The following is a 25,803-nucleotide window of genomic DNA, read 5'->3' on the forward strand; positions in this document are numbered from 1 at the left end:
CTTGCATTTACAAAGCCCTGCCTTGTTGCCAAAGCATCACTATGGTATTGGGTGACACTTTATTCCTTCTTACTCTTTAAAAAAACTATGATTGTTGGAAGATCAATTTTGACTGGTTTGTGCTTTGAATTCAGTTATCTGGGCTCAAATGGAGCTGAGCATTCAAAGTAAGGAAGACGTGTCAATCCCTTTTATCAGTGGCAAATCACACACCACTGCAGAAATAACGTTACAATAAGCTGAGTGGATAGACTCCCAGAGGGATACAGTAAGTATGAAAGAGTTAAAGGAGATTAATATCTCTGCTGCGATTCATTTCTTGGTGCTTTTAATTTACAACGTTACTTTTTAAATGTCCAAATAATTTTAATTTTAACATGTTTATATTCAGATGTCTGCTCTTGTGCTCTGAAGGTCACTCTTCCCCTTCTGGTACTGTTTGAGAGCGATTAGTGCAAAGCACATAAGCAGTGCATTCAGACACAACCTAGGGCTCGGAGCCTGAGCTTGCTCCTGGATCGAATTAAAATAAAGGAAGCACCAAGAGGACCTGCTTCAGGGTGCATTATTGGCTGCAAGAGGACGTATGGGCAGTTCATCAGCCTTCAAGAAACCAATACCATTAAGGGAGAAGCCATAGTTGAAGCTGTGTGGCACAGCCAGAAGGATTTTGTTTTGTTTTAGTCAATAATGGGGCCAGGACCTTTGGAGGCTTGTTGTTGCAGAATGATCATTTCTTAAATTGACATCCATGGCAGGAGTTGTGAACTGTAGATTGATGGATTCGACATCCAAGTAAAGTTTCCATCACCGATGAATTAATTCTTGCTATTTTGCCAATGCTGGGATGGCAACAGCATTGAAGCAATTATAGTCTGGACAGCCCTACAATCTGCCGAGCTGGAGAACAGGTAAAAAGGTGGGAGTAATTGAGGACACAGTACAGAGGTTCATCCCAAAGAAAAGAAAGGTTACCAGAGGAGGGATTAGGCAGCCATGGCTGACAAAGGAAGTTAGGGAATGCATCAAAGCAAAAGAGAAAGCCTATAATGTGGCAAAGAGTAGTGGGAAGTCAGAAGATTGGGAAGGCTACAAAAACAAACAGAGGGTAACAAAGAGAGATAAGGAAAGAGAGGATCAAATTTGAAGGTAGGCTAGCCAGTAACATTAGGAATGATAGTAAAAGTTTCTTTAAATACATTAAAAACAAATGGGAGGCAAAAGTTGACATTGGGCCCCTCCAAAATGACGCTGGTAATTTTGTGATGGGAGACAAGGAAATAGCCGAGGAACTGAATAAGTACTTTGCCTCAGTCTTCACAGTAGAAGACATGAGTAATATCCCAACAATTCCGGAGTCAGGGGACAGAGTTGAATATGGTAACCATCACAAAGGAGAAAGTGCTAGAGAAACTAAGAGGTCTAAAAATTGATAAATCTCTGGGCCCAGATGGGCTACATCCTAGAGTTCTAAAGGAGATAGCTGAAGAAATAGTGGAGGCGTTAGTTATGATCTTTCAAAAGTCACTGGAGTCGGGGAAAGTCCCAGAGGATTGGAAAATCACTGTTGTAACCCCCGTGTTCAAGAAGGGAACAAGAAAAAAAGATAGAAAATTATAGGCCAATTAGCATAACCTCGGTTGTTGGCAAGATTCTAGAATCCATCGTTAAGGATGAGATTTCTAAATTCTTGGAAGTGCAGGGTCGGATTAGGACAAGTCAGCATGGATTTAGTAAGGGGAGGTTGTGCCTGACAAACCTGTTAGAGTTCTTTGAAGAGATAACAAATAGGTTAGACCAAGGAGAGCCAATGGATGTTATCTATCTTGAATTCCAAAAGGCCTTTGATAAGGTGCCTCACGGGAGATTGCTGAGTAAAATAAGGGCCCATGGTATTCGAGGCAAGGTACTAACATGGATTGATGATTGGCTGTCAGGCAGAAGGCAGAGAGTGGGATAAAAGGTTCTTTTTCGGAATGGCAACCGGTGACGAGTGGTGTCCCGCAGGGTTCAGTGTTGGGGCCACAGCTGTTCTCTTTATATATTAACGATCTAGATGACGGGACTGGGGGCATTCTGGCTAAGTTTGCCGATGGTACAAAGATAGGTGGAGGGGCAGGTAGTATTGAGGAGGTGGGTAGGCTGCAGAAAGATTTAGACCGTTCAGGAGAGTGGTCCAAGAAATGGCTGATGAAATTCAACGTGGGCAAGTGCGAGGTCTTGCACTTTGGAAAAAAGAATAGAGGCATGGACTATTTTCTAAACGGTGACAAAATTCATAATGCTGAAGTGCAAAGGGACTTGGGAGTCCTAGTCCAGGATTCTCTAAAGGTAAACTTGCAGGTTGAGTCCGTAATTAAGAAAGCAAATGCAATGTTGTCATTTATCTCAAGAGGCTTGGAATGTAAAAGCAGCGATGTACTTCTGAAGCTTTATAAAGCATTAGTTAGGCCCCAATTAGAATACTGTGAGCAATTTTGGGCCCCACACCTCAGGAAGGACATGCTGGCACTGGAGCGGGTCCAGCGGAGATTCTCACGGATGATCCCAGGAATGGTAGGCCTAACATACGATGGACGTCTGAGGATCCTGGGATTATATTCATTGGAGTTTAGGAGGTTGAGGGGAGATCTAATAGAAACTTACAAGATAATGAATGGCTTAGATAGGGTGGACGTAGGGAAGTTGTTTCCATTAGCAGGGGAGACTAGGACCCGGGGGCACAGCCTTAGAATAAAAGGGAGTCACTTTAGAACAGAGATGAGGAGAAATTTCTTCAGCCAGAGAGTGGTGGGTCTGTGGAATTCATTGCCACAGAGGGTGGTGGAGGCCAGGACGTTGAGTGTCTTTAAGACAGAAGTTGATAAATTCTTGATTTCTCGAGGAATTAAGGGCTATGGAGAGAGAGCGGGTAAATGGAGTTGAAATCAGCCATGATTGAATGGTGGAGTGGACTCGATGGGCCGAATGGCCTTACTTCTGCTCCTATGTCTTATTGTCTTATGGTCTAAGTAGTAGATCAAGGAACAGGAAAAGCATGAAGAATGATGGCTTATAGGGTTAAAAGTAGATACTTTTCAAGAGGGGTTTCTTTTATATTCTCTGTGCTGCACAGTTGCAGAGGAGGGAATCAGTTGTTTGGGAGAGGGCAAGCGAATAGCATCTGCTAGCAAGGGGATTTGTGGAAAAATAAGCTTTAACACAAGATGGGAAAGGAGTAGGACAGTACTGAACATAGCCTCCTTCACTAAGCACAAAAGGTCAACTATGTTCTGCAACAAGTCCTGAAGCTGCAAACCCACTTTTATTTAGACTTTTTACACAAAGGCCTTTCCAGGCAATATCAGCTTGACATTAGGCTAAATACAGTAGTAGAGGAATTGGTAGCACTAGGCGTGTGAGAAGTTTGACCTTTGCATCTTTTGGAGGAAACTTGAATGTAGAAGTTTTTGCCATTCATTTGCACAAAGCTTACAGCTTCTGTTCCCTCTTGAGGTGCAAAAAAGACACAAATGATGTTTGTTTTTAAGAGCAGATTATTTATAACACACATTTTGGGAACAGGACAGAGGAAAGTCGAGACCTCATGCTTCCTGTTGGGTGCATCAAGAGAGTTAAGGTGTGATGTGGCCCATTGATTGCTCGTCTGGTTCAATTTTTCATTCTGCTGGATGTTGTGCATAGTTAATGGCCCATAACGTCCTGGATGCCCAGCACTGCATTTAGGGGGTACCCCAATGATGCATTGAGGAATTCCTCTTGGAAGTTCCCACATAAGGGCTTACCCAGCAGTTGCCCAGAAGTGCTAACTTCCTCTGGACAATTGCACTGGGCTAGGAATCATCTGACAGAAGCAATTTAAATCACCAACTTCGGTTGGTTCTGCCAGTTTTACCCTGATAGTTACTTTGAAAGAGTTTAAAGGAGCTATATATTTATTAAAACCCAGACCCAGCCATGCATGGGACACCCCGCAAACACACAAATTCCCAGGAGGCCCACTACACTGCCCTGCCTTCTTCTGGGACTTACCCCTCCCAGTCCTATCCCCACTTTGTCTGACACCCGACCTAAACTCCTCGTGGGGTGCCATGGGCGCGGTGGGTGGGTGAGTGAAATTAATAATTACTGTTATTTCTTTTTGGTTCCCATCAGTTAGAAACAACCATACCTTCGACTCAAAATGGAACTTCATCGAGTGTGTTTTGTGCTGCCCTCCGTGTGTCTGGTACACTGATAGACTGACATTGTTGCTTGGCACATGACTCCAGTGCAGCAGTAAGATGTGCGTATGTACATTTTCATAACAATTAGTTCCTAGCTCTTGGCTCTTTACAAATAATAATGCAGAACATCGAAACAAGGTATAAAGTGTTCAGTTTATTTATAAAAGTGGATTGTTAAATTTCTTTAAAAAGGGATGTTGAAATGAAAATGAAAATCGCTTATTGTCACAAGTAGGCTTCAAATGAAGTTACTGTGAAAAGTCCCTAGTCGCCACATTCCGGCGCCTGTTCGGGGAGGCTGGTACTGGAATTGAACCGCGGCTGGCCTGCCTTGGTCTGCTTAAATCGCTGGCTTTGAAAGCAGACCAAAGCAGGCCAGCAGCACGGTTCAATTCCCGTGCCAGCCTCCCCGAACAGGCGCCGGAATGTGGCGACTAGGTGCTTTGCACAGTAACTTCATTTGAAGCCTACTTGTGACAATAAGCGATTTTCATTTTCATTTCAACATCCCTTTTTAAAGAAATTTAACAATCCACTTTTATAAATAAACTGAACACTTTATACCTTGTTTTCCTTTCTGTAAGTATTATTCACAATATTGCTTAAATGGTAGGATATTGTGCCTCCATCTCGTAGATTTAGCATGCATCGCTCTCAATGGTGAATTGGCACGCTGAATGAGCAATGTTGGGTGTTGTTCCTGGTGTTGCAGAAGTCGAGCTTGATGTTGCTAATGTTGTCTCTTGCTGGTGACGTTGGGTTTTTGTCTTATAAATTTAGTGTACCCAATTCATTTTTTCCAATCGAGGGGCAATTTAGCATGGCCACTCCACCTACCCTGCACAGCTTTGGGTTGTGGGGGCGAGACCCACACAGACATGGGAGAATGTGCAAACTCCACTTGGATAGTGACCCGGGGCCAGGATCGAACCTGGGTCCTCGGCGCCGTGAGGCAGCAGTGCTTACCACTGCGCCATCGTGCTGCCCTAAAATATAAATATGCAAAATGGCCACCTCAACAACAAATAACGAAGCTCCAGCCCATGATGAATTGGGAGGCTCATGACAGGCATTTGATAAGTTTAAGCAAAAATGCAAACTGGCATTCAGTAGCTTTCTAAAAGGCAATAATGACGAGGAAAGGATCATGCAGTTCCATCGTTTTGTGGGCAGGAGGGAAAGGGTCAAAATGTGTTTAATAGCTGGGAGCTGAGTGAAGGCAACAGCAGAAAATTCAGACACAACTTTTGAAACATTCACACATCTCCAGCCAAAGTCAAATCATTGGATCTACCAATGTGAATGTAAAGCAGGTGAGCCTCTTGACAACTTCATAGGATTGAAAAATGCAACCAGAAAATGTAAATTTATAGACACAGATGAAAGGCTGCTCATTTAGGGCTCTACGCACCGAGAGATATAGAAAGATTTAATTGCAAAGGGCAAGCACACAATATCATGGGTGGCACGGTGACAAGGTGGCTAGCATAGCTTCCTCACAGATCCATGGTCCCAGGTTCAATTCCGGCCTCGGGTGACTGTCCGTGTGGAGTTTGCACTTTCTCCCCACGTCTACGTAGGTTTTCTCTGGGTGCTCCGGTTTCCTTCCACTGTCCAAAGATGTGCCGGTCAGGTGGACTGGCCAAGCTAAATTGCCCATTAGTGTCCAAAAGGTTAGGTCAGGTTACTAGGTTACGGGGATAGGGTGGAAGCCTGGGCTTTAGTAGGGTGCTCTTTCCAAGGGCCGATGCAGACTCGATGGGCCCAATGGCCTCCTTCTGCACTGTAAATTCTATCTATCTATCACAAGCTGTTTATGCTGTCAGACTACATGAATCCATGAGTAGTCGGAATAAGATGCTAACTATCTAAATTGCTGGTTTTCACTCAAATCAAGAGAAAGGCAGCAGGGTTAATACAGGGAGAAAGATGCGCAAGAAATATGGACGACCACATGACAGATGTTAATCACCTGCACAAAAATCAAACTGCTGAACCTGTGAAGAAGCCAAAGATGTGCAGAACAACGAAAGAAGGCGATAAATTAGTTATCAAAAACATAGCAACAGGTAAATAAGGCGTAAAAACAACAAAAACATCCACACAATGGAAGGTGATGGTGAGTTTGAGTACGCAATAGGCATAGGAAATGGCTGGATGCAATAGATCCCAGAGAAAAGAAATTCACACAACCATTCAGATCTTGTGAAGACCTGCAGCTAACCCCAGTAAACCAGGAGGTGGAGAAGGCAACACTGAGGGTTGAAGGTGTTCTCTGACATGCCGGGTACCCTCCATCAAGGACAGGTTCTATCCTACTCTGTCCTATGGGTCAAAATATTTACCTAGGTTTTCCCTGATACAACACATATCTTTAAAAATTCTAAGGGGGGCACTATAACATTCAAACATACATTTCAGTCTCTTTACACAAAAAGGGGAACCTCTAACTGTCTTTAACTAAACTACACTCATGCTGCTATCCAATAACCAAAGAACTTATCTTACAATACAAAATACACAACAGCAGCATCACATTCCTTTTTTAAAAAAAATATTTTTATTAAGGTTTTTTAACAACACAATTTTTTCCCCTTACAAACAATAACCCCCCCCCCCCCCCCCCCCCCCGTAACAAAATAACGCAAATTCTCCCTGAGCAAGATATATACAAGGCAAGATGGTATATTTACATAGCTTTATACACTGGCTCTTGGCCGCGCGTACCGTTTCCCCCCACCCTCCATGCTATCTCCCACTCGTCCATCCCCTCAGACAGTCTCTCGTTTTCCCCCCCCCCCCCCCCCCCCAGGGTTGCTGCTGCTGCTGATCGACCTTCTTCTAACGCTCCGCGAGATAATCTAGGAACGGTTGCCACCGCCTGTAAAACCCCTGTGCAGACCCTCTCAAAGCAAACTTAATTCTCTCCAATTTTATGAACCCCGCCATGTCATTAATCCAGGCCTCCAGGCTAGGGGGCTTCGCCTCCTTCCACAATAGCAAGACCCTTCGCCGGGCTACTAGGGACGCAAAGGCCAGAATTCCGGCCTCTTTCGCCTCCTGCACTCCCGGCTCATCCACTACTCCAAATATTGCTAGCCCCCAGCTTGGCTTGACCCGGACTTTCACCACCTGGGATATTACTCCCACCACTCCTCTCCAGAACCCCTCCAATGCCGGGCATGACCAAAACATATGGACATGGTTCGCCGGGCTCCCTGAAGATCTTTCACATCTATCCTCTACCCCAAAGAACCTACTCAGCCTCGCCCTCGTCAAATGCGCTCTGTGAACCACCTTAAATTGTATCAGTCTGAGCCTGGCACACGAGGAAGAGGTATTAACCCTACCCAGGGCGTCGGCCCATACCCCTTCCTCAATCTCCTCCCCCAGCTCCTCCTCCCATTTACCTTTCAGTTCTTCTACTAGCGCTTCCCCCTCTTCTTTCATCTCTTGGTATATTTCCGATACCTTGCCCTCCCCGACCCATACCCCCGAGATCACCCTATCTTGAACTTCTTGTGCCGGGAGCAACGGAAATTCCCTCACCTGCCACCTCACAAAAGCCCTCACCTGCATATATCTAAATGCATTTCCCGGGGGTAACTCAAATTTCTCCTCCAGTGCCCCTAGACTCGCAAATGTCCCGTCAATGAACAGGTCCCCCATTCTTCTTATCCCCGCCCGATGCCAGCCTTGGAACCCCCCCCGTCCATCTTCCCCGGGACAAACCGGTGGTTACCCCTGATCGGGGACCACACCGATGCTCCCATTGCACCCCTGTGTCTTCTCCACTGGCCCCAGATCTTTAATGTTGCCGCCACCACTGGGCTTGTGGTGTATTTTGTCGGCGAGAGCGGCAGCGGTGCCGTTACCAACGCCCCCAGGCTCGTTCCTTTGCAGGACGCCATCTCCATCCTCTTCGATGCCGCCCCCTCTCCCTCCATAACCCACTTACGGATCATCGCCATATTTGCTGCCCAGTAGTAACTCTCTAGGTTTGGCAAAGCCAACCCTCCTCGGTCCCTGCTGCGTTCCAAGAACCCTCTCCTAACCCTCGGGGTCTTATTTGCCCACACATACCCCATAATACTCCTACCTACTCTCTTGAAAACGCCCTTGGTGATCACGATGAGGAGGCACTGAAACACGAACAAAAGCCTCGGAAGGACCACCATTTTGACCGACTGCACCCTACCCGCCAACGAGAGCGGGAGCATGTCCCATCTTTTAAAATCCTCCTCCATTTGCTCCACCACCCTCGTCAAATTCAATTTATGTAGGGCCCCCCAACTTCTGGCTATCTGGATCCCCAGATACTGAAAACTCCTCTCCGCCCTCCTCAGCAGCAGGTCCCCTATCCCTCTTTCTTGGTCCCCTGCCTGTAATACAAAAAGCTCACTCTTCTCTACATTAAGTTTGTAGCCTGAAAACTCTCCAAACTCCTTCAGAGTCTGCATGACCTCCACCATCCCCTCCATTGGGTCCGCCACGTATAGCAGCAGGTCATCCGCATATAGCGATACCCGATGCTCCTCTCCACCGCGGACTATCCCCCTCCATTTCTGAGACTCCCTAAGTGATATGGCCAAGGGTTCGATCGCCAATGCAAACAACAGGGGGGACAGGGGGCACCCCTGTCTCGTCCCTCAGGACAGCCGAAAGTACTCTGACCTCCGCCGGTTTGTCACTACACTCACCACCGGGGCGCTGTAAAGGAGCTTAACCCATCTAATTAACCCTCCCCCGAACCCAAACCTGCGCAATACCTCCCAGAGGTACTCCCACTCTACTCGGTCAAAGGCATTTTCCGCGTCCATAGCTGCCACTATCTCCGCCTCTCCCTCCTCCGATGTCATCGTTGTCACGTTTAAGAGCCGCCGCACATTGGTATTTAACTGCCTGCCCTTTACGAATCCCGTTTGGTCCTCGTGAATCACCCCCGGGACACAGTCCTCCATCCTAGTGGCCAGTACCTTCGCCAATAGCTTAGCATCCACATTGAGGAGCGAAATCGGCCTGTACGATCCACATTGCAGTGGATCTTTGTCTCGCTTTAGGATCAGGGAGATTGTCGCATCCGACATTGTCTGGGGCATGGTTCCCTCCTCTCTTGCCTCGTTGAAGGTCCTCACTAGTAGCGGGGCCAGCAGGTCCACATATTTTCTGTAGAATTCCACCGGGAACCCGTCCGGCCCCGGGGCCTTCCCCGCCTGCATGCTCCCCAAACCCTTACTCAACTCCTCCAGCCCAATTGGTGCCCCCAAACCAACCGCCTCCTGCTCCTCCACCCTCGGGAACCCCAGCTGGTCCAGGAATCGCCTCATCCCCCCCCTCCCCCCCCCCCCCCTGGGGGCTGGGATCTGTACAGCTCTTCATAAAAGTCCTTAAATACCTTATTTATTTTTGTTGCACTTCGTACCGTGGCTCCCCTTCCATCTTTGATTCCCCCTATTTCCCTCGCTGCCGCCCTCTTACGGAGCTGGTGTGCCAGCATCCGACTAGCCTTTTCCCCGTACTCGTAAGTCGCCCCTTGCGCCTTCCTCCACTGTGCCTCCGCCTTGCCCGTGGTCAGCAGGTCAAACTCCGTCTGGAGCCGTCACCTTTCCCCAAGTAATCTTTCCTCCGGGGCCTCTGCGTATCTCCTGTCCACCCGCAAGATCTCCCCCACTAACCTCTCCCTTTCCATTCCCTCTATCTTCTCCCTATGAGCCCTGATGGAGATCAGCTCTCCCCTGATCACCGCCTTCAACGCCTCCCATACCACCCCCACCCGCACCTCCCCGTTGTCGTTGGCCTCCAAGTACCTTTTCAATACACCCCCTCACCTTCCCACACACCACCTCATCGGCCAGCAGTCCCACATCCAGCCGCCACACCGGGCGTTGGTCCCTCTCCTCTCCCAGCTCCAGTTCCACCCAGTGCGGGGCATGGTCCGAAACGGCTATGGCCGAATACTCCATCCCCCCCACTCTCGGGATGAGCGCCCTGCCCAGAACAAAGAAATCTATCCGGGAGTAGGCCTTATGCACGTGGGAGAAAAAAGAAAATTCCCTGGCCTGCGGTCTTGCAAACCTCCATGGGTCCACTCCCCCCATCTGATCCATAAACCCCCTAAGTACCTTGGCCGCCGCCGGCCTCCTTCCCGTCGTTGATCTGGAGCGGTCCAGTGCTGGGTCCAACACCGTATTAAAGTCCCCTCCCATTATTAGTCCTCCTATAGATTGTGTATTGAGTCTGAAGAGATCGGAGAGGTCTTGAACGAGTACTTTTCTTCTGTATTTACAAATGAGAGGGGCGATATTGTTGGAGAGGACAGTGTGAAACAGATTGGTAAGCTCGAGGAAATACTTGTTAGGAAGGAAGATGTGTTGGGCATTTTGAAAAACTTGAGGATAGACAAGTCCCCCGGGCCTGACTGGATATATCCAAGGATTCTATGGGAAGCAAGAGATGAAATTGCAGAGCCGTTGGCAATGATCTTTTCGTCCTCACTGTCAACAGGGGTGGTACCAGGGGATTGGAGAGTGGCGAATGTCGTGCCCCTGTTCAAAAAAGGGACTAGGGATAACCCTGGGAATTACAGGCCAGTTAGTCTTACTTCGGTGGTAGGCAAAGTAATGGAAAGGGTACTTAAGGATAGGATTTCTGAGCATCTGGAAAGACACTGCTTGATTAGGGATAGTCAGCACGGATTTGTGAGGGGTAGGTCTTGCCTTACAAGTCTTATTGAATTCTTTGAGGAGGTGACCAAGCATGTGGATGAAGGTAAAGCAGTGGATGTAGTGTACATGGATTTTAGTAAGGCATTTGATAAGGTTCCCCATGGTAGGCTTATGCAGAAAGTAAGGAAGCATGGGATAGTGGGAAATTTGGCCAGTTGGATAACGAACTGGCTAACTGATAGAAGTCAGAGAGTGGTGGTGGATGGTAAATATTCAGCCTGGATCCCAGTTACCAGTGGCGTACCGCAGGGATCAGTTCTGGGTCCTCTGCTGTTTGTGATTTTCATTAATGACTTGGATGAGGGAGTTGAAGGGTGGGTCAGTAAATTTGCAGACGATACGAAGATTGGTGGAGTTGTGGATAGTGAGGAGGGCTGTTGTCGGCTGCAAAGAGACATAGATAGGATGCAGAGCTGGGCTGAGAAGTGGCAGATGGAGTTTAACCCTGAAAAGTGTGAGGTTGTCCATTTTGGAAAGACAAATATGAATGCGGAATACAGGGTTAACGGTAGAGTTCTTGGCAACGTGGAGGAGCAGAGAGATCTTGGGGTCTATGTTCATACATCTTTGAAAGTTGCCACTCGAGTGGATAGAGCTGTGAAGAAGGCCTATGGTGTGCTCGCGTTCATTAACAGAGGGATTGAATTTAAGAGCCGTGAGGTGATGATGCAGCTGTACAAAACTTTGGTAAGGCCACATTTGGAGTACAGTGTACAGTTCTGGTCGCCTCATTTTAGGAAGGATGTGGAAGCTTTGGAAAAGGTGCAAAGAAGATTTACCGGGATGTTGCCTGGAATGGAGGGTGGGTCTTACGAGGAAAGGTTGAGGGTTCTAGGCCTTTTCTCATTAGAGCGGAGAAGGATGAGGGGCGACTTGATGGAGGTTTATAAGATGATCAGGGGAATAGATAGAGTAGACAGTCAGAGACTTTTTCCCCGGGTGGAACAAACCATTACAAGGGGACATAAATTTAAGGTGAAAGGTGGAAGATATAGGAGGGATATCAGAGGTAGGTTCTTTACCCAGAGAGTAGTGGGGGCATGGAATGCACTGCCTGTGGAAGTAGTTGAGTCGGAAACATTAGGGACCTTCAAGCAGCTATTGGATAGGTACATGGATTACGGTAAAATGATATAGTGTAGATTTATTTGTTCTTAAGGGCAGCACGGTAGCATTGTGGATAGCACAATGCTTCATAGCTCCAGGGTCCCAGGTTCGATTCCCGGCTTGGGTTACTGTCTGTGCGGAGTCTGCACGTCCTCCCCGTGTCTGCGTGGGTTTCCTCCGGGTGCTCCGGTTTCCTCCCACAGTCCAAAGATGTGCAGGTTAGGTGAATTGGCCATGATAAATTGCCCTTAGTGTCCAAAATTGCCCTTGGTGTTGGGTGGAGGTGTTGAGTTTGGGTAGGGTGCTCTTTCCAGGAGCCGGTGCAGACTCAAAGGGCCGAATGGCCTCCTTCTGCACTGTAAATTCAATGATAATCTATGATTAATCTAGGACAAAGGTTCGGCACAACATCGTGGGCCGAAGGGCCTGTTCTGTGCTGTATTTTCTATGTTCTATGTTCTATCTCCAGGTCCGGAATGCGCCCCAACATGCGCTTCATGAATCCAGCATCATCCCAGTTCGGGGCTGTGGTAGTATGCATTAGGGGTCATGTGGGACTGTGAAGCCATGATGTCATTGGCTGACAGATCCCGGGTCCTGGTTGGACGTTGACCTCTAGCTCCGCCCTGAAGGCGGAGTATAAGTACCTGGAGTCCTCCCCCGCAGGCAGTCTACTACTGAACTGCGGGGGAACAGTCACGCTTAATAAAGCCTCATCGAGGGACTCTCACCCCCCCACCCCCCGCCGACTATCCATCTCCTTTTCTGGGCCAGTCCCTTGTCCGCGTCTCCCTCACTCTCCAGTCCTCCAGCTGGGGGACCCCCGTCCCAGCCACCTCTTCTGTGTCCTGTTCTCTTTCGGCCAGTGCAGCAGCAACCCTTTCCCCCCCCCCCCCCCCCTTCCCCACCTCCCTCCTCTTCCTTCCCCCCCCCCTCCCGCTAGATCCCCGTCTAGCTTTTTTGCTCCCCCCCCCCATATCCCTCCCGTAAGTCAGCTGACCCCGGCTTCCCTTTAACCCCCCCATGTGGGACTCTCCCAATCAATGTACATTCCTTTGTCCCCTTCCCGCCCTTTTAAAAAATTTTTTTTTGCCGCGCGCGGGAAAAACCCCGCGCTTCCCAAAGCCTGCCCCGCCCCCCATGGCGCTGTTCCTGTCATGGCCTTGTCCCTCTCCCCCAGCCCATATATCCTTTCCTGCGCGTGGTTGACCCCCTATGTACAACAAACATCATACTTCACCCCTCAAACACCCCCCTCCCACACAAACCCTCAATTAGAGTCCAATTTTTCAGCTAATATAAAGGTCCACGCCTCTTTGGGCGTTTCGAAGTATTGGTGTTGGCCATTATGTGTAACCCACAGTCGCGCTGGCTGCAGCATTCCAAATTTCACCCCTTTCCAGTGCAGCACCGCTTTGGCCCGGTTGAAACCCGCTCTCAGCTTAGCGACCTCCGCGCTCCAGTCCGGGTATATTCTGATCTCCGCATTGTCCCACTTGCTGCTCCGTTCCTTCTTGGCCCATTTCCGGACCCTCTCTCTGTCCGTAAACCGGTGAAATCTCACCACCATCGCCCTTGGCGGCTCTTTTGCATTGGGCTTCCTCGCTAGCACTCGGTGCGCCCCATCCAGCTCCAGCAATCTCGGGGGGGGGGGGCCTCCACACCCATCAGCGTCCCGATCATTGTGCCCACGTATGCCGCAGCATCGGCCCCCTCCACTCCTTCTGGGAGACCCAGGATCCTCAAGTTGTTTCTCCTTGATCTGTTCTCCAGGTCTTCGAGTCTTCCCGCCCACGTCCTGTGCAGCGCCTCGTGCCGCTCCACTCTCTCCGCCAGGCCCACGAGCTCGTCGCCGTTCTCACTCACTTTTTCCTGGATCTCCTGAATCTTCACCTCTTGGGCTTTCTGGGTTGCTCCAAGTTTTTTCACCATTGCCAGTATAGGCGCCACCATCTCCTTACGCAGCTCCTCGAAGCAGCACTTGATGAACTCTTTCATCTCCTCTCTGTCTGTGGGCGCCGCCATTTTGTTTTTTTCTTCTTTCTTCTCCCGCTGCTCCAGGGCCGCTTTCCTTGCCGTTTCACTGTGGGTCCGGTCCATGCAGGGCTGTAGGGGGCTTCCTCCGTTCTTCCCCATGTGTTGTTTTTTTTTTTTTACAGGTCCGTTGGGGCTCCGTTAGCGGGCCCAAAAGTCCGTTTCTGCGGGAGCTGCCGACTCGCGCGGCTTAGCTCCGCATCGCCGCGACCCGGAAGTCGCAGCATCACATTCCTACTCGTCGTTAATGACCATGTACAAAGAAAGTACCTTTATGAAAAAAACAACAACCGTGGAATTTATTAGGGAGGAAGGTTCAGAAAGAGTGTGGGGTTTGTTGGAGTCTGAGGAAAGGGGCTCTAAGTGTGTATACTGGAGGGCGGGAGGCTGTCCTTCACCATTTCCGAAGTCTGATCGTCTGGATGACACTGCAAAGTATAGCTATAACCAGTAGGGCCTCTACTGTGTATGAAAGGGAGTACCATTTTATGATATCACACCATGTGGGGGTATCAGTGGCTGTGTCTGTGTGGTGTAGTGTCCGGACTAGGGGTGTCGTGTTGGGTGGTCATGTTTAGGGCCTGTGTGGTGAGGGGTGTAGGGTCGGGTAACGCGCGCAACTGTATTGCTCCAACGGCGATCATGATGCAGATCATCAGGTTCGTCTTCATCTTGTCCGTGTCTTTCTCCGTCTTCAGGTATCCGTATCTTCCTGGGGGTACAAGCATACTATCTGTTATTATCTTGTTGCTTAATATCTCGTTTGTCTGTCTGTTTCTCCTTAATCAATTTCCCATTTAGAATCGTCAACATATGTGACTCTCTTTTTTTAAACAACCATTTGGGAGACAAGACATCCGAAAAAGAAATTCTGTCACAATGCGAGCACTCTCGCAGCCTGTGTTTGATGGGCTGAGTGGGTGGACAATTTCTCCATCCTCTGCAAACTCTTTTCAATCAAGTGTTTTGAACATGTAAATAGCAGGTGGGGGAATAGCAACCAAAGGGTTGCCAGAAAAGGAACAAAAGTTGTGGCAAAAGTGCATTCTTTAAATCACAGTTGTAAAAAGAACAGCAAAAGAATTTCGAAAATAATTCTCCGAATGGGGAGCGTATGAGCTGCGGCACGGCAAGAATGGGTGGAATCCCCGGGTAGGACGGTGATCAGTGCCGTTGCTCCACTACCTGAGCTTGGCTGACCAAATGTATAGGGGTCCTCAGGCAGGGCGGGGATAAGTGCCGTTACTCCACTGCCTGCATGACCTTCTAAGAGCGGTAAGAATTTGAGGATATATGGACTGCAGCAAACTTGTGCCTTTAACTGCCATGTGGCATCGGAGGAGTAGTCATTGCTGTATCAAGAAATGTGTCTGAGGTCAACACACAAAGCCGTACAAGTGAGAGAACATTCAATATTGAAAACAAACTAAAGATGAAAGCGGGAGGTTCCATCAGTGAATAGGACACCGTAAATCTCAATCGATTCCTTTCTCTCATCTGGACACCTCAAGGTTCCATTCCAAAGAGGGTCTCCAAGGGGTTAGCATGGTGGGAGTCAGACTGAGTCATCACCATCTCCCGGGTGCCAAACAGGTGCATGGAGCTTTAGTGCCAATGCGGCGTGTGCTGATGTGGGGTCCATCTCATCGTTCCGTGTCAGACGACAGGAATTATCGTGGTGCCAATGTTTTGAATTCTGTAGGGCGGTAGGGGCAAGGGGGGTGCCGCTATTGTCAGGTGGTGTGTCAGGTTCTGGTAACGGCAAATAGATTGACTCTGAGGGGCAGAACATATCGTGGTCGGTGTCTATGGGGCTGTAGGGACTGGGGCCTGGTCTGTGTCTCCATTGTTCGGGTCTCACAAGGGCGTCTGTTGTGCTGTCACTGTCGCTATCGTTGTCGCGAGCAGCCAAATCAAGTATTCGGGTGAAATTGGACTCTGGGAGCGGGGTCGAGGTAGTGTCTGTGGACGTGCTGTCGCTGCTGGGGGAGGACGGGATTGGGTTGTCAGTGGGCGGGTCTCCGCTGTCTGCCATTGCCAATGAGAGGTGGTGCGAGTGGCTGCACTGCATTCCATAAACCGTAAGCTGGTTTATATGGAACTATCCTGACTTTCCATTAGGATATGTGATTTTGTAAACTGAGGGGCTTACTTTCGAAAATTAAGTAGGGCCCTGCAAATTTAGGGGAGAGGATTGTACTGGGAGATCATGACTTGCTGTCCGACTGTATACTCTGTCGGGTGTACTGTCTTATCAAAGCAGGCCTTACTCTGCTTTCGCCTAGTCGAACAGCTGCAGCGAGCTGTGCTGCTTTAATATTCTCCAACGTGTTTTGGACCGCTTTCTCGCGGGTCAGGGCGGTGACTGCGGGGCAGAGAGGTCTGAGGTGGGCAAGGGTGGACTCTATCCTTTGGTATCCGTGTCCATCATGGAATTTGCATATAATCTCGTTCCTGTCCTGGGTGGGGACTACATAAATACCGTCCTTTAAAACGATTCCCTCATGGATCGTTAAAGTATCTTAAAACTTATCATAGGGAGCTAGGAAGTTTCCTTTTAAAATTTCCTTTAGTGTCTCATCTTCTTTCTGTGCTTGGGCTAAGTCTTGAATGTTGGTCTGTGAGACCCGAACCGCGTGTACTGGGGCACTCGCAGGGGGTTGCCAAAAGTGGCCATGTCATGAGCCTGCTTTCGCTAGGGCGTCTGCTTTCAGGTTACCGGGTGGGGAGGAACGATGGTGACTTCTAACTTTAACTATTCTGTATTTTCTACCTTTCGCTGTCTGGAGGATGTGTTTGAGTAATGGCGCTGAGGGTAGGGGTTTTCCGTTGGCGGATATAAATCCTCTAGATTCCCTCAGGGGAAGGAATTCTGTCAGGCTGTTGCAGACGTACAAACTGTCTGAATATATGTCTGCCGGGGTCGGGAACGAATCTGGGTGCTGTAAGCGATGGCTGCTAACTCTGCTTCCTGCAAAGCTAAATGTCCAGGCAACTTTAATGCGATTTCTTCTAAAGCGGGTCCCTGCGCGTCCTCTACATAAATTCCACATCCTGTGATTCTTTTTCCATCAGGAACTGTGGTGGAGCCATCTACATAAATTTTCAAAGCTTTGTCTGTGGGCTGCGTCGTCTGTGGTCGGATGCCTGTCTTTTTCGGTACCGACTTGGGAACAAAGGGGCCTGTGCTGTGCTTGGGTGCAATGACCTCGCACGCGTGGGGTTCCTGCAGTGTAAATTGTCGGCCAGAAACGTGTGCGTCTTTATCCGTTTTACCGTAATGTCGCGTCCTTGTAGGAGTAGGGTTCAGCACGCTGCTCGAATTTGGCTTACTGTGCCGTCTTTTAATTTACCGTCTAATAAAAGCTGTGTCGGGGTGTGCTCGGTCAAAGTGGTTACGGGGTTAAGTCCGGTTATGTACGAGAAGTACTGTACCGCCCAGAAAACTGCTAGCAGGTGCCTTTCGCAGGCTGAAAATCCCTGCTCTACTGGATCTAAAACTCATGAGGCATAGGCTACGGGTCCTAAACGATCGTGCCTTTCCTGTAGTACGGCCGAAAAGGTTCGGTCGGTGGTCGTTATCTCTATCGCATATGGGGAGTGTGGATCTGGGGCTTGCAAAGCGTGGGCTGTGCTTAGGGCGCGTTTAACGGCATCCGTGTGCTGTGGAAGCCATTTCCATGGGGCCTGTTTCTTAAGGAGCTCGGAAAGTGGGGCTGCTTTTGTGGCGAAACCGTCTATGCGGTTCCTGCAATAACCAACGAGTCCTAAAAATGACCGGAGTGCTGTAACATTTTGGGGCAAGGGCAATTTTATAATCAAATCGATCCGTTTCTGTTCTATTTCACGCATACCATGCGTGATGGCCATACCTATATAAGTGGCTTTTTCCTAGAGAATTTGGGCCTCCTTGGGGTTAATTTTGCATCCAATTTCTTTGAGGAGTCCTAATAATCCTGAAAGAAGCAAAATGTGCTTTTCTTTGGTGTCAGTCTGTAGGAGCAAGTCGCACATACTGAACAAGGCATTCAGGTCGGGAGAATTTTGATAAGCCGTTCGCCAATTGTCTGCGAAAAATGGAGGGGGAGTTGTGGAAGCCTTGTGGAAGGCACGTCCACGTGTACTGCTGTCCTTGGAAAGTGAATGCAAATTTGTACTGGCACGTTTTGTCCAATGGAATGGACCAAAGGTCATTGCTAATGTCCAAAACCGTGAGAAATTTTGACTGGAGTCCCTGTTTTAACATGGTCTCGGGACTCGTGGCAACGGTGGGGGACTGCTAACCAAGTTACTTTGTTTAATTGACTCTAATCGATGGTCAGTCGCCATGAACCATCTGGTTTCCTTACGGGCCAAATCGGGGCATTGTTCGTTGATACTACGGGCCGAATCACTCCTTGGTTCAATAAACTCTGGATTACTTTGGCTATCTCTCCCTTGGCTTACTGGGGAAAGCCGTATTGTTTCTGGGGCTTAGGATCGGGACCTGTAATGTTAACCTCTCCTGGAATTTTGCCGCAGTTGTGCTTGTGCTGGGCAAATGATGCTTTTGTCTTTTCAAGACTTCTCTAACCGTTTTATCTGTGGTAATGGTTTGTGGCTCAAACCAGTACTCTCCCACTGAGCTAATCCTGTGTGCGTAGTCTCCTACTGTGAGTGTGGCATGCTGCTCTGGTCATTTTCCACACATTTATTTACAGGGTCGAAAGAAAGGTTGTGTGCACTCATAAAATCTACTCTCAAGATGTGTTCTGCTGTCTGGGGTAAATCTACCAAAGCGACCGAGTGTTTCGTTTTAATGTTACCGATCTGGACATCCACAGGGGCTGTAATGTGTTCCTGCTGGAGGTGACCTGTAAAGCCACTAAGGGTAATGGTGTCTGTAGTGGGCCATATACCTCGCTGGTACATTGTGGAGGAGTTTAACGTGGTTCGGGACCCTCCTGTGTCCCAAAGGAACTCTACTGGGTGTCCCCGGACTGTGCCTGCAACTATCTGTCTTCCGGACTTATCCAAAAGGATATCGCAGACCCAAGTTGGGGAGCATAAAACACCGTCAATCGGTGCCGTTTATGGCCAAATTATCTGCTCGGGCGCTAACGCTGTGGATGGGTCTGGCATTGTTCCAAGGGGGGGCATTTGTGGGCTGATTCCGTTGCTGTTCCAGGGGGGCTTGACATTCTTAAGCGTAATGTCCTTTCTGTCCACAATTGTAGCATTCCTGCACTTGAAATGAAATGAAATGAAAATCGCTTATTGTCACAAGTAGGCTTCAATGAAGTTACTGTGAAAAGCCCCTGTGTCGCCACATTCCGGCGCCTGTTCGGGGAGGCTGGTACGGGAATTGAACCGTGCTGCTAGACTGCCTTGGTCTGCTTTAAAAACCAGCGATTTAGCCCAGTATTATTTCTGCCTTCATTTACCCATGCGGGATTTTGGTGTGCCCTTACTGGATTCATGGTGGCGTCTACTCTTTCTTGGTCTGTCTTTCTCTGTAGGGACTGTTCCCAAGCTCTGGATAAGCGCTTCAGTACCCACACTTCATTGTGTACTGGGTCTGAGGGGTCGTAGTTGGCACATGCCTTTTGTTCTGCCTCCGTGGCATGGGATACTAGAATACGGGTCCATTTGGCCGTATTGTCTACCAATAACTGGGCGCGGGCTAACTCCCCGAATACTGTGGTAAAGTGGATCCAGAGGCATCCAGCAAATGCTATTGGATGCTCTCTCTTTTTCTGTCTGCACCGGTTGAGTCCTTCTACCGGATCTCCTCCATTGTAGCCAATGGCGTCTAAAATGGCTGTTTTCATGTCTTGGAGGCTACCTCCTCCTACATTTTGTGGGTCGGGAAGGGCTGAACTAACCGACTGGTCAAGACTCATCACTATGAGCTTTACTTCTTCCTGCTCGTCCAGACCGTACATGAGGGTCTGTTGCCCAACTCGTTCGAAAAAGTGGTGTGGGTCTGACATGGGGTGAAAAGTCTCAATTTTATCGCAGGCATCTCTTAACCGGGTGATGGTTAGTGGAGTGGTGTACACAAAATCGGGTTGGTCTTCTGTTGTGACTCTACGCTGCGTGGTGATGGGTTTCATTGGGTTGGGTGCTGCCTGTGCAGTCGGTGGTGCGGGTGCTTTTCTTTTCGGGGCCTGGGGGGCTCTATTCGGCTTTCTGTCTTGTTCACGTACCGTTGGACCGTTTCACGAAGTTCCTGCCAGTCGGGGCCGTCTTCCTGATCTAACCGTGGGCCAAAGGTATCTCTGAACCCGTTCTGAACGGATAGCAGTGATTGCAATCTTGCAATTTGCTGCCCGCACTGGCATGATCCACCGAACACTGCCTCTGTTCCGTGGTGGAACTGTGGAGTGCTCGGAGGGCTGCCTTCAAATCCTCACGTTGTTTCCTCAATAGTTCTACTTGGCTCTCTGTTTCCTCTCTTACCAGCACTGCACGTTGCATGTCCTGGTAGGCCTTATCGTATTGAATCTGAAAGCTACTGAGGTGGGCGAGACAAGATTGGTGTGCCCTCTTGACATCATCCATCTCCTTGTCCTTCGCCGCTAGCTGCTCTCGGAGTTGCTCATTAATCTCTCACACTCGCTAATGTTTCCCTCTCTACTTCTCATCTTCTCCTCAAGCTGTCTACGGAGCGTCCTCACTACCTCCTCTGTGCCTCGCAATTGTGCCAAGCAGGACACGATTGCCATCGGCTTACGAACCTTAAATTATTTTTGTGGCTCTCGGTCAGGCTGTCCGACCAGGTTTGTCCTATGCTGCCAGGACCTGTTTCCTCATTTGCACAAAATTCTGACCATTCCTAATCTCTTCTTCCCATATGGAACACTATTCTGCTCTGTTGGTCGCTGCGACCTTGGGCTCTTGTGGATGTATAAGGCGTTCCTTTGCCTTCATTGCCATCCCTACGATTATCTCTGTCTCTACCGGGAATTTGGAACAAGGGGGAATAAAGCGGTGGTGCAAACACGGGTACGGCTCAAGCTATTTTCCGGTTTACGCAACTCCCGAAAGTTTCACGCAACAAAATCTATTGAGGTTATCTTATATCCCTTTGTTAGTACACATGCAAATTACAATCTTCTGAATTTTGGAGGTTGATCGATACTGGTTTTGCTTGTGGTTTCTTTTACTTTGCCAATTTGGATTTCTAATTCAAACGTTTTGTGGGTTCTCTCGGCGTGACATGGTCACTTCTGGGTCGAGTCCCGGCGGAGTCGCCAATAACTGTTGCCTTTTTTACCTACTGTAAATATGGCAGTCAGTGAGGTTGCCCTCCTTTCTTTGGATATCAATATTCTATTGCTCAGAGTCGCCAGGTATCAAATGATACCGCCACATATTTCAACCGGCTATCACTCATAGAGCCAAACACCAGTTAGTTAGTTCAAGGGTACTTTATTTACACACACAATTAATCATGCAACATAAACACTAAGAGTTAAACTACACCAATCGACTATGACAACCTGTACTTAACTTCAGGCACCCGGATTAGGTCAGAGGAACAGTGGCCATTGTTCGATTCCGGATCTATCGAGTCTGTAGAAGTAACTGCTGCTCAATTAGGCTCATCCATCTGGTAACGGGCGTTGAACTTGAACTTGCTTCTGGTGGTGCTGCACTTGGAAGTAGACGTTGCCGGAGCGCCAGGTCCAAGAGAGGCTGAACACATGGTGGTCTCTCTTTTTATTCTTGGGGGTTTTCGCACTTTTTTGGGCGGTCCTTCAGTTTAGACCCCACTAATTGGGTAATTCCTGATCACTGTTCGATTCAAACCAATAAAGTGGCGGGTGCCTTGATGGCTCGGCGTGTCTTCAGCGGTCATTGACCCTGTTGTTTACGCTTCCCGAGTACAGGGAGTGGGACCGAAATGTGTGGGGTTGTATCGGTCGCTCAAGTATCAGTCCTTTGTCAGACGGAGATGGGCCATCAAAATGCTAATCGGTTGGGGGTTTCGATACCGTCTGGATTCCTCAGTCGCAAATATACATTCCGGCTCAGAGCCTGCCTGAATCTCGCATTGTCCATTTTTCCCGCTATGCTTTGCAACCTTCCCTGTTCCTGGTTGTAAGTGGCCATCCCAGATGGCTACAGGGCCCACGTTCACTTTGACTTCTGTCTTCCTTTTTATATATTTAAAGAAGCTCTTGTTGTCCGTTTTATATTGCTTGCTAGTTTACCCTCCGAGGTACCCTCAATAATGATGCTTAGAGATTAAACTGTAAAGAAGGCTTTATTAGACTAATAACTATGCTACAGCTAGAGAAGAGAGCTGACTGCTATACAGACCATGAGGCAGCCCTTTATGTATGGCTCCCAGATGGGCCGAGCCAGAGACGGAGTCCCCAGTGTTCCAAGCCCGGTCTTAAAGGGGACATCACCTTACATGATGATAAGGCAGTAACTGTTCATCACATTCACCCCCTGTTTAAAAAGGAGTCCGGCGGGGGTGATGTGCCATCATAGGTCCATCCGTCTCGGTGGCCGGATTGTCCTCCTCGACCTCCTCAATTCGGGCGGTGGTGCGGTGGGCACGGACGTCCCAGTTGAGGGCACATCCGGGAGCACAGCGGTCGGAGCTACAGTCCGGGTCAGGGCAGAGGAACTAGGCAGGGCCGGGGGTAGCGGAGCCGGCGGGGTGTGTAAAGGGTGTGCAAGGTAGGAGCTCACCAACGGGTGGTAGGGCCGGAAGGGGGTGTGTTGTAGGGGGCGACGGGTCCTGCAGGGGAGCGGCGCGGGAAGGGGCGTCTGTGGTGGAGGATCCAGCGGGCGCCAGATCCCGGAGGGAAACCGTATCTTGCCTGCCGTCGGAGTACTCCACGTAGGCGTAACTGGGGTTGGCGTGGAGCAGTCGGACCTTTTCAACTAGGGGGTCTGTTTTATGGCTCCTCGCGTGCCTCCGGAGAAGAACAGGTCCCGGAGCCATCAGCCAAGGTGGAAGCGAGACCCTGGAGGTAGACTTCCTGGGGAAGAGAAACAATCAGTCGTGAGGGGTCTCATTTGTGGCCGTGCAGAGGAGTGACCTAATGGAGTGTAGGGCATCGGGTAGGACCTCCTGCCAGCGGGTGGTTGGGAGATTTCTCGACCGCAGGGCCAGAAGGACAGCCTTCCACACGGTCGCGTTCTCCCTCTCCACCTGCCCGTTTCCCCGTGGGTTATAACTGGTCGTTCTGCTCGAGGCGATGCCTTTGCTGAGCAGATACTGACGCAGTTCATCGCTCATGAACGGATGTACCCCGGTCGCTGTGGATATAAGCAGGGAAATCGAACAGGGTGAAGATGCTGTGCAGTGCCTTAATCACCGTGGCTGATGTCATGTCGGTGCAGGGAATGGCGAATGGGAAACGGGAGAACTCATCGATCACGGTGAGGAAATAGGCATAATGGTTGGTGGATGGGAGGGGCCCCTTGAAGTCCACACTCAGTCGCTCAAAGGGGCCCGAGGCCTTCACGAGCCGAACCTTGTCTGGCCGATAGAAGTGCGGTTTGCACTCCACACAGACCTGGCAGGCCCTGACCATGGCCTTGACCTCCTTGATTGAGAAAGGTAGGTTGCGGGACTTGATGAAATGGACGAGCCGGGTAACCCCCGGGTGGCAGAGGTCATTGTGGGTGGCTTGCAGGCGGTCCACCTGCGCGTTGGCGCATGTGTCGCGGGACAGGGCATCTGGGGGCTCGTTGAGCTCCCCTGGACGATACTTGATATCGTACGAGGAGGTGGAGAGTTCGATCCTCCACCTCAAAATTTTATCGTTTTTTATTTTGCCCCGTTGCGTGTTATCGAACATATAGGCGACCGACCGTTGGTCGGTGACGAGGGTGAACCTCCTACCGGCGAGGTAGTGTCTCCAGCGCCGCACAGCCTCCACAATGGCTTGTGCCTCCTTTTCGACTGCAGAGTGTCGGACCTCGGAGGCGGTGAGGGTTCGGGAGAAGAACGCTCCTGGTCTGCCTCCTTGATTGAGGGTAGCAGCCAGGGCGATGTCTGATGCATCGCTCTCTACCTGGAAAGGGATGGTTTCGTCCACCGCGTGCATGGCGGCCTTGATGTCGGCCTTGATGCGGTTGAAGGCCAATTGAGCCTCAGCCGAGAGGGGAAAAGTGGTGGTCTTTAGGAGTGGGTGGGCATTGTCCGCATACTTGGGGACCCACTGGGCGTAATAGGAGAAAAGCCCCAAGCACCGTTTGAGGGCCTTGAGGCTGCGGGGGAGAGGGAGTTCCTTAAGGGGACGCATGCGGTCGGCGTCGGGACCTAGGACCCCGTCTTCCATGACATAGCCGAGGATGGCCAGCCGGGTGGTGTGGAAAACGCATTTGCCCTCGTTATAGGTCAGGTTAAGGGCTCGGGCGGTCTGGAGGAACTTTTTGAGGTTAGCATCATGGTCCTGCTGATCATGGCCGCAGATGGTGACATTGTCCAAGTACGGGTATGTAGCCCGCAAACCGTACTGGTCCACCATTTGGTCCATCGCCCTTTGAAAGACGGAGACCCCATTTGTGACACCAAAGGGGACCCTGAGGAAGTGGAAGAGCCGGCCGGCTGCTTCGAAGGCAGTATTGGGGCGGTCTTTTGGTCGGATGGGGAGCTGGTGGTAGGCAGATTTGAGGTCGACCGTGGAAAAGACTTGGTATTGGGCGATCCGATTTACCATTTCCGCGATGCGAGGAAGGGGGTACGCATCAAGCTCCGTGAATCGGTTTATGGTCTGGCTATAATCCACGACCATCCGTTTCTTCTCCCCGGACCGGACTACCACCACTTGCGCTCTCCAAGGGCTGTTGCTAGCCTTGATGACCCCCTCTCCCAGTAAACGCTGGACCTCTGACTTGATAAAAGCCATATCTTGGGCACTGTAGCGCCGGCTCCTGGTGGCGACGGGCTTACAGTCAGGAGTGAGGTTAGCGAATAGCGAGGGGGGTGTGACTTTCAGTGTCGCAGGGCAGCACACCGTGAGGGGGGGCAAGGGTCTGCCGAACTTCAGTGTCAGGCTTCGGTGGCTGCACTGGAAATCCAGTCTGAGCAGCAGGGGGGCACAGGTGAGGGAGGATATAAAATTTGAAACGGGTGTATTTGGCACCCTGGATCGAGAGATCCGCAATACAGTACCCCGTGATTTTTACCGAGTGGGACCCAGATGCGAGGGCTATGGTTTGGAATGCGGGATGGGTGCGTAGGGAGCAGCGCCTTACCGTTTCAGGGTGGATAAAGCTCTCCGTGCTCCCGGAGTCGAAGAGGCATGCAGTGTCGTGCCCGTTGACCTGGACCTGCATCATGGAGTTCTGCAGGTGTTTTGGCCGAGTTTGATCGAGGGTGATCGCACCCAGTCGCGGGTAGTCGGAGGCGTCAGCCGAATTGGACTCGTAAAATGGCTGCTGCCGTCGGTTGCACGTGTCGGGTCGAGAAGATGGCCGCCGACAAGATGACCGCTCCCATGATTCGCACGAGGCTGATGACGCATCGGGTCGGTGCGCAGCAGCATTGCGAGGCCTTCGGGCCTGATTTTCGGGCCGGCTGTTCTTTGTTTTTCTGGCCCCTGGGTCTGGCCAGGCAGACCCTCGCAAAGTGCCCTTTCTTCCCGCAGTCGCTGCAGATCGCGGAGCGTGCTGGGCAGAGTGGGTGTGGATGCTGGCCCTGCCCGCAGAAGTAGCATGGTGTGCCCCCATGGTGAGCGGGTCGCCGCATGGCGCAGGCC

At 50.0% G+C, this 25,803-nt stretch overlaps 1 protein-coding gene across 1 annotated transcript in view; it reads left to right on the top strand.

Annotated features, from left to right (window-relative positions):
- Positions 1-212: 212 nt before the first annotated feature.
- The window catches only part of zbtb38 (zinc finger and BTB domain containing 38), a 105,258-nt gene continuing 79,667 nt past the window's right edge, over positions 213-25,803 (top strand). Inside the window, exon 1 of the mRNA XM_072473963.1 lies at positions 213-268. The gene's annotated coding sequence lies outside the window, so the exon portion shown is untranslated. The remainder of the gene's footprint in view (positions 269-25,803) is intronic.

The sequence above is a fragment of the Scyliorhinus torazame genome, chromosome 14 (genome assembly GCF_047496885.1).
Source record: "Scyliorhinus torazame isolate Kashiwa2021f chromosome 14, sScyTor2.1, whole genome shotgun sequence".
Taxonomy (NCBI): Eukaryota; Metazoa; Chordata; class Chondrichthyes; order Carcharhiniformes; family Scyliorhinidae; genus Scyliorhinus; species Scyliorhinus torazame.